Below are 9,170 nucleotides of genomic sequence, written 5' to 3' on the forward strand. Positions count from 1 at the left end.
TGGTGAAGACAAGTGTTTAGTATAATACTTTTTATTTTTAATCTTTTGCACTTTTTATTTGGTTTTGTATTAATGACTTTAATAACTAGTTACTTATGTTGAAGGTGATCTTTCCTTATCGTTTGTCCGTGGTGTCTTGCCATTATTTTACTGTCTATATAAAATAAAAGATTTTCACCATTCATATCTCCACGGTCTATATGGAGGTATGTTGGCTACCTGGTCGGGGGTTAAGGGAACGGTTTGGTAAGGGTCTTGCCCTTGTTCAGCGTGTAGAGGTCCTGCAAGGGACCTGGGTCAAATTTAGTAGGATCTCCTTCAGTGCCCATAGGTATTGGATGGCGGGGATCCAAACTCTTTGACCCCCTCATAAGTTAACTACTATTAATACTATAACCCGGCTATTTAGGACTGTATCCCTGCTGACTCAGACTACTTAGCCGAGGGTAACGTCACCGCCAAAAGCGGGGCCTACCATAATTTGCATTAATAACTTAATTCATTATCTTCCAATAATCCAACCCTTTAGGATTGTATCCTTGCTGACTCAAACTACTGGGTTGAGGGTAACGTCGCCTCCAAAAGAGGGGCCTACTACAATAACTAAGATAATCTCTTAAACAAGTGCAAAAGTGCGAAAATAATCAAAGGTTATACTAATACACGAGTCGGATCCAAGTGATTCATCTTGTCTATCTGTTTTTATTTTATTTTTATTTTTCAGCATTTAGTTAGTTTTTATTTTTCTAGTTTAAAAACCTTTTCTAACCTTTTTGATTTGATTAGACGTTGAGGATAAACCGGTACTAAAAGCTCTTGTGTCCTTGGACGACCTCGGTATCTTACCAACACTATACTACGTCCACGATGGGTGCACTTGCCCATATGTGTGTTTAGTGTTAGTGAATATCGTGTTTTATAAATTTAAAACTTGGCTAAAAGTGTAAAAAAGGGCTTAAAAATATACATCAAAAATATATCACACTTCACGCACATCAAAGCACCCTATAACAATGCTTAACCTTTAACAGATCTTTAACACTACTTAGGGATTAACAGATGTTAGCACACTATAGCAATGCTTAGCCTCTAACAGATGTTAATGTATCTCAGACCCCAACAGTTTTTCGACTAAACAATTGATTAAATTTTCATTCATCAATCTTACAGAAATATACAACCCTACTTGATATTCAACCAATAGACATTACATAACATATTCATCATTGTAGGCATTACAAACAAAACTTTTAACCACAGTTTGTTAAAACAACAGTTAACAGACATAAATAAAAACCACAAGGATTCTTCAAAAATAAGTGGTTTCTACTTATCTCTCATAACAATTGTTTTTTCATAAGAATCTAATTGTTAACCTTAGTCAGCTTCTTCCGGGTTCTTCTCACATTAGTGGATAGCTCACCAACGTTGGCAACATCAACATCTTGAACCATCCGCTTTCCATTGGGACTTGATCCAGAATCCTTTTCAACTTCAACGACTGAAGAGTCGGCCGTAACAGAGACAGCATCCTTCCAACAGATCACAAAACAACTATTGATCTCATTTAATAAAATAATGAACTCTTTTTAAACGTACTAAACATACTTTAAAAATAAATACTCACCCTTGAAGTTCGTTCAGCAGACACCAGAGAAGAGTCTGAAAGGTTAACGTCTTTAACGTCAGCTACCTCTTGAGTAACCTAAAGGATCATAGTATATGATATCATATAAAAAAGTACACAATCCAGTGTTTAAAACTCAAAATAAAAATAAATAGATTAAAAGAGTAATTTTATATGCTACCTCATCAGTATTTTCATCACCATTACCATCTCCACCAACCAACTCAGCAACTATTACTGGATCCTTAGTTGTTTTTTGCACAGTATAAACACGATAGTCATTTTTAAGATTGAACTCTGAAACATCAATCTTAAAAGCAGCCTTCTTATCAACCAATCGATATATCTCATGACGGAATCCAGTATCATTCGCCTTAACCTGCCTCTCTCTTATGTCACTCGCCGCTAATCCAAGAAGCTTCTGAACATCTCTATCAAACATAACAAAAGAAACACTACCACTCTCATCCTGAACCCGCACTTGCACCTTGAACCTGAAATATACACAACTAACTAAGTAAACTGCAAAACTATATTCAAATATGAGTCTTAGAATGTTACTTATATAATTATAACTCTAAATAATCATCATTGCTTACTTTGTGGTGATAGATGTACATTCAGTATGACATCTGATACAAACCAAAGAAGTCGTAGGCAATCGAAGAATATCATCTGAAACATTCTCAACATTCTGCAAGTATTCACTTTTACCCATCACTTTCTTGAAACACTTACGACATGCATCATAAAACCAACCATACTCTTCTTGCACAATCTTAATTGTCGCAACCACAACACAACATAAGACATTTCCTGTAAAAACACCACACACTTCCTGTAAAAACACGCAGGTGACAAACCAAACAAATAACCAAACTATATACAAAGTAGTGAAACCTCTTCTATCTCGCTAATCTCATCAACATGTTTCTTCACACCTTCAGTTACAAATTCTTTATGTAATGGAAAAATACTCTGAGACGATAGTATCGTCTGAGAAGTAGAACTACTCCCTTGTCCAAACTTCAATATATGCCTTTTGAATACCACAAATGATTAGAATTAGTATACAAATGACATGAAACCAAGTATTTGACTTTTCCATCTATATATAATAGAAATTATATTAAGAATTACCTCCTCCTTAGCTCATCAACTTCATCAATTTCTTGATTCAGAAAAATTCGTGTTGCAAACTTGTCACTTTGAACAGTATATTTACCTACACGGAAAAGTATATAGATATTTAATGTATACCTGTCTTTATATTGCCAGAAATAAACAGTATAGTTATGATTTGCAGAAAATAACAAAAATACCTTTCCATTCCTTACACTTTCCATGCTGTATAACAACCATCACATGCCCATGAGGTGGGATTTTAGAAATGAAGTCCTTAATCTGCAGAACATAACCATTCCACACAGTACACCGCAAAACCTTACCACTACATGAAAAGAATATTCATATCAAAACAACATTGAATGAATAAAAACAGAAAATAAATCAGGAAAACTATAACATTTATTAAAGTAGCAAATGGTTTCAATTTCAGTACTATATTCACTAAGAATAAACTGTAGACCTCATTTATTACCATGATTCAACATTACATACAAACAATATAAACCTCATTTATTACCATTACATGATCCCACATTAAATACAGACATTCTTCATCTTATTTATTAACATCATTAAATACATTTTATGATCACTACATGACTGAACATATAAACAACAACTTACTCCAAATCTTCCATATCAAAATTCATCTTCTTAGTCTCCTTTGGAGGTCGATCAAAGATTTCAAGATCTCCACAAGAAATCACAGATCCAACAACATCTACATGATCACATTATACAAGAATATAAGTAAAACTCTCTAATATTATACAAGCAAGACATGATTACAAAAATATACATTACCAACACTCAAAGCGTTTAACGCCTCTCCTTGAAGAATATCTTCATAAGCTCTGAAATTGAAACCATACTCAACACCTTGCCAATCTCTCACACGAGTAACAGTTGTGCATCTATAAAAGTTGATTTTATAAGGCTGCACTACTACTTTAAAATATAAATCTTTATTCTCACCAACACCAAACTTCGAGAATCACAACAGCATCTTCTTGCAGCTGTCCATCAAAAACAGGTATCAGATGACTCTTAATACCTCCTTGAATCTTAGCACCCTGAAGAACATTTAAAGAAATTATGTTCTTAGCATACAACACTACATTTAAAAAAATTATGTTCTTAGCATACAACACTATATTTTCTAAAATAAAACGGAAAAGCAGAGATATAAATTACCTTCTCATCAATGAAGATGATCTCCATTTTGTAACCCTGATTCCATTTTCGTATAATTCTCGCCTTCATGTTCCACATATCCTTAGCAGGATTCAAATCGTTAACAAAACTAAGATTATTACTGTCAACTGATATTGACATGCTTCTAATTCGGAATTCGGGTTGTGATTAAATTTCAAATTTCAAAATCAGAGAAGATGAAAGCGTGATGAAATATGAAGAGGGAAATGAGAAGAAAAGCCTTATATAAGAAGGATGATTGACAAGAGTTTGAATCTGAGTGACATGCATTAATTGCTAATTACTTATTCCCATGCATATTTAAATTTGAATTTCCCGGTAATTAGCGTTAAACATCTGCTGATCTAAAAGTATTACGGAAGATAACAACATCTGCTGCTGCTAAGTATACATTTGCCAAAGGAACCGGCTGCTACTATCTCGTAATGGGCAGTGGTTGCCCTTTAGAATGTGGGCCAGACCTTTAGAATTTGAAAATATACAAGGCAGTGGTTTGATGTAGGCCAACTTTGAATTTTAAAGTTTTTTAATATTAGGCTTTATGATGTAATAATGAGATAAGAAAAGCCTTGTTGGACACCCTCTCCTATTGACACATTAGCTTTTCTTATGTCACTTGGATTTCTCCTTTTATAGAAAGTATAAATAGATAGATGTTTAGTGTTTTAGTGAAACATTCTTTCTAGTTATTAATCTTATAAAAAAATTATTAATGAAATCAAGTTTTTTAGTTAATTTTTATATGTTTTAAATGTTACGAAAGATGCGCATTTCACTAGTTTAGGGATGGCAATTAAGTGAAACGCAATTGTCTTAAGTATTCAATTTTTTTAAATGTTTAGTAGTTTTATTTATTTTAGGGGAAATTGATTTTATAACCTTAAGTATTCATGCCAAAACTATGGAAATGGATCCTTTTCATCACACCGATCCCAAAACCAATGTTCCATTGCTACCAAAATGACACACATCATCATCCCCATTAGGGGTGCAAACGAGCCGAGCAGCTCGCGACTACTCGAGATCGGTTCGAGAAAAAGCTCGAAACGAGCCGAGCCTTATCGAGCCCGAGCCGAGCTTGAGCCAAAAATAAAGCTCGTTTTTTTATCGAGCCCGAGCTCGAGCCTCGCATGTGAAGCTCGTTAGGCTCGTCGAGCCTTATCGAGCTTTAGTGTAAACGAGCCGAGTCGAGCCGAGCTTATATAAACTTGTTTACTAGCCGACATCGAACCTAAAAATAAGCTTATTTAGTAAACGAGCCCGAGCCCGAGCTTGAGCTTCATTTATCGAGCTCGCGAGCCTAAAAAGTCTACTATTGATATTATTTTTACTTAATATATTAATTAGTAGATAATAAACGAGCCGAGCTCGAGCTTGAGAAAATACCAACGAGCCGAGCTCGAGCCCGAGCTTTCATAAGTTAATCGAGCTCGGGCTTGGCTCGGCTCGTTTGCACCCCTAATCCCCATCCATCCTCAATACATATCGGGAACCCTAGGGTAAGGGAGTAGCAATGAGGCGGGAAGGGAAGGCTAATGTGGTTCAACAGTGCGGCTAGGGAACATCCCCCGCTATTGATCGGTGTAATGAATATGGATGAGCATGGTACCCGTTTGATACCGAACCGGTACTGGTACCGAAAAACAGAGAAAAGTGGTACCGGTACCGAATACACCGGTTCGGTACTGGTACGGTACCGGTGTTTTACCCGTAAATACCGGTACCGAAAAATAGGAAAACGGGTACCGCTACCAGTACCAAATATACCGGTTCGGTACCTGTACCCGGTACCAGTGGCGGACCTAGGATTTTTTTCATTGGGGTCCATTTTTTGTGTAAGGATTTTTCACAACCAAAGATTAAAATTTTCGGCTCCGTCATCGTAGTCGGGTCAGGGCTAGGAAATAATGTAGAAACATTTAGGGTGTAAGGGGCACTCACCTAAGAGGTGAGTCCTCTCTCTTACGCCCAACCAATCAACTAGTGCCACGTCAACTCCCCTCTTAAACTCCCCTAACACCCCATTTTGATGGCGACACTCCCCTCTTAGGGGAGTTGTGTTTTTTTTTTTTTTTGTAAAATTATGCATGTTTATAAATTAAAAAAATATTAATAAAAATAAAAATTAAATAAAAGACATTTCATTAAATTAAAAAAAAACAACCTAGAAAAATAAAAAATACATTCAAACTAGAAAAATAAAAATTACATTCAAACTAGAAAAATATAAAAACAAACTACTCGTCGTCCGAACTCACTTCAAGGTGAGGCAGATCTAAACTTCCGAGATGCTCAACGAGATCGTGTTTTAGTCTCCAATGCGTGTCTTCGTCAATGAGCTCCGTATAAGCTGTATCATCGAAGACGGGTTCGACTGGAGGATCTTGAATATGTACCGGTGCTATCGCCCTTCCGTCGTCTTTTATAATCATGTTGTGTAAAATAAGGCACGTATACACGATGGACCTTATCTTTCTCACCGTTTTCGAACGCATTGGACGATTTAGTATTCCCCACTTCGCCTTTAACACACCAAACGCCCGTTCCACATCTTTTCTTGCGGCCTCGTGTTGCCTCTTGAACTTTTTTTCATTCGGGTCGTGAGGATATGGAAAAGACTTCACAAACACGGACCAGGTAGGGTAGATCCCATCAGTAAGATAATACCCGCGTTTGTATAAGTGATTGTTCACTTGAAATGGACAATTTGGCGCCGTTCCGTTTCGTTGAGCAAGAAATAATGGAGATTGTTGCAGCACGTTGATGTCGTTTTGTGAACCCGCCGGGCCACAAAAAGCATGCCAAATCCACAAATCTTGATGTCGTTTACAGACCGTCTCGCAGAAATACTCAAGGCACTCACGAGAGGTCCTTTCAGACATATTTAAATACTCGTCGTTTTCGTCTGGTGGGTTACCGGTTGCAAGTTGTTTAATCGCCGAAGTAACCTTTTGCAATGGCGTGAAATTTTTCTTCATTCTCCCGTCTAAGCCTTCTTTAAACCACTCGTCATACGCTTCCACGTCACTAACAATTTTTAGGAACAAAGACTTGGACATACGAAATCTGTGACGAAAAGTATCGTCATTAAATTTTGGATTTTCAACAAAATAATCGGCCATGAGTGTCTCATGGCCTCCCTCACGATCTCGACGGACAACTTTTTTTTACTAGACGATGCCGTGTCTAGTAGCTCCGCTTGTTGGATGAGATTTTGGAAGAAAATTAAGCTACTATCGCTTGACGATGCATCTCCATCGTCGGGAAAGTCCGGTAGGGTAGAAAGAAACGGAAACTTGGAATCCATTTTGTGTTGTATTTGAAAGATTTGTGAGTTTGAGAGTGGTGGTGTGAGTTTGAGAGTGGTGGGTGTGATAAAAAATTTGATTTAGGTTTGTTTATATTTATATTGTTAAAGAAAATTGATTTTTTTTTAAATTTTGACCGTTTGACAACGGTCCTTTTTCGACAATCGTGCCAAACTCACGCGGTGACACCACACCGAAACCACTCACCGATTCGGGTCCCCGCTTGGATGGCAGCGGTGTTCCCGATCGGTGACTAGGCTCCCCGAAGCCCTCCCCGATGAACGCCCCGTGCACCCTTAGTGGACATGAAACCACTACATTATATGTTAGAAGTTTTATTTGGTAATCAAGTGTTAAATAAAATCAACATTCAATTTATTATTTAAAAAAACAAATTAGAGGGTTAATGGGTGGTTGTGCTGTTTTAAAACGCTAGTTTAATTTTGATGGAAAAAAATTAACTAAAAAACAAAAGGTATAAAACTTGAACTTAAGATCTATTTGTTGAAACATAAGTGGATTTACCACCACACCATCTTTGCTTTAAATACTTTGGGGTCCAATTAATTTATTTTATGGTGTCGTTGAAAAATTTAAAATACCAGTTCTACTATTTTATAAAAAAAAGATTGGGGTCTGTAGAACCCGACCCAGACCATATGGGTCTGTCCCAGCCCGTTACCAAATGTTAATCCTAGCAAAGTTGAGGGAGAGGGGGGGAGGGGGTTTAGATCCCCGAACATTATTTATTGTTCTTTTAATAATACTTCATTTTAATTTAACTTGATTTTTCTTTGATAACATTTTCTCATTAGCTTTTTGAAAGAAAAAAAAAACTAAATATACAGTTTCATTTATTTTTTTTATCTACATTGATAGCTTTTTGAAAGAAAAAAAAACTAAATATACAGTTTCATTTATTTTTTTTAGAGTTAATTACACAAATGGGTCCTGTGGTTTATACATAATTTCGCCTTTGGGTACTAACTTCTTTTTTAACAGGTTTAGGTTCTATGGTTTCAATTTTGTAACACCTTTGGGTACTAACACCAAAATTAGTTAATTAATGACTAAAATACCGTTGCATTTTTTTTAAGTTTATCAACGTAACACATTTGGGTACTAACACCTAATTTTATTTAAGTTTAAATCAATTTTACAAAATCTATTTATTTTTTATTTTCATTATTTTATTATATCTCTTAATTAACATAAACTCTATTTATTTCTTTTTTTTTATTTTCATATTTTTATTAAATTTCTTATTTAACATAAAATCTATTTGTTACACCAGTATTTTTTTAAATAGATTTTTTAAATAAAATCTACTAGCTATATAGTTTTATGTAAATTAAATTTTCGTTTTCAATTTTGGATTGAAATGATTGATAATAATAAATATCTTTCATGTAAAAAATTTAAGCCTTTTTTAATTCGTTTTTTTGTTCATTTACATTTTACTATTTTGAAAAGATATTTAATTTACATAAAACTATATAGCTAGGTATTTTAGATAAAACTAAAAAAAATGAAGCCTTTTTAACTCGTTTTTTTTTTTTTTGTAAAATAGATAATTAATTTACATAACACTATATAGCTAGTAGATTTTACTGGTGCAACTAGTAGATTTTATGTAAATTAAATATCTTTCTAAAATAGTAGAATGTAAATGAACAAAAAACGAGTTAAAAATCGCTTAATTTTTTTTACATGAAAGATATTTATTATTATTATTATTATTATTATTATTATTATTATTATTATTATTATTATCATTATCAATCATATATATCCAAACTTCAAAACGAGTAAGGTTTACATTATTTAAAACTAGTAAGAAATTTAATTTACATAAAACTATATAGCTAGTAGATTTTATTTAAAAAAATACT

General features: G+C 34.6%; 2 long non-coding RNA genes across 2 annotated transcripts; both read right to left on the reverse strand.

The window, feature by feature from the left end:
• Positions 1 to 1,242: 1,242 nt before the first annotated feature.
• LOC110876682 lies at positions 1,243 to 1,957 on the reverse strand. The gene is made up of 3 exons (XR_004867742.1): positions 1,809 to 1,957; positions 1,628 to 1,705; positions 1,243 to 1,554 (listed from the first exon to the last, which is right to left on the reverse strand). It is a non-coding gene; the product is annotated as an uncharacterized LOC110876682 (long non-coding RNA).
• Positions 1,958 to 2,433: 476 nt separating this feature from the next.
• Positions 2,434 to 2,849, reverse strand: LOC118482213. The gene is made up of 3 exons (XR_004867743.1): positions 2,768 to 2,849; positions 2,569 to 2,666; positions 2,434 to 2,443 (listed from the first exon to the last, which is right to left on the reverse strand). It is a non-coding gene; the product is annotated as an uncharacterized LOC118482213 (long non-coding RNA).
• Between the last annotated feature and the right edge of the window lie 6,321 nt (positions 2,850 to 9,170).

The sequence above is a fragment of the Helianthus annuus genome, chromosome 9, assembly GCF_002127325.2.
Source record: "Helianthus annuus cultivar XRQ/B chromosome 9, HanXRQr2.0-SUNRISE, whole genome shotgun sequence".
NCBI lineage: Eukaryota > Viridiplantae > Streptophyta > Magnoliopsida > Asterales > Asteraceae > Helianthus > Helianthus annuus.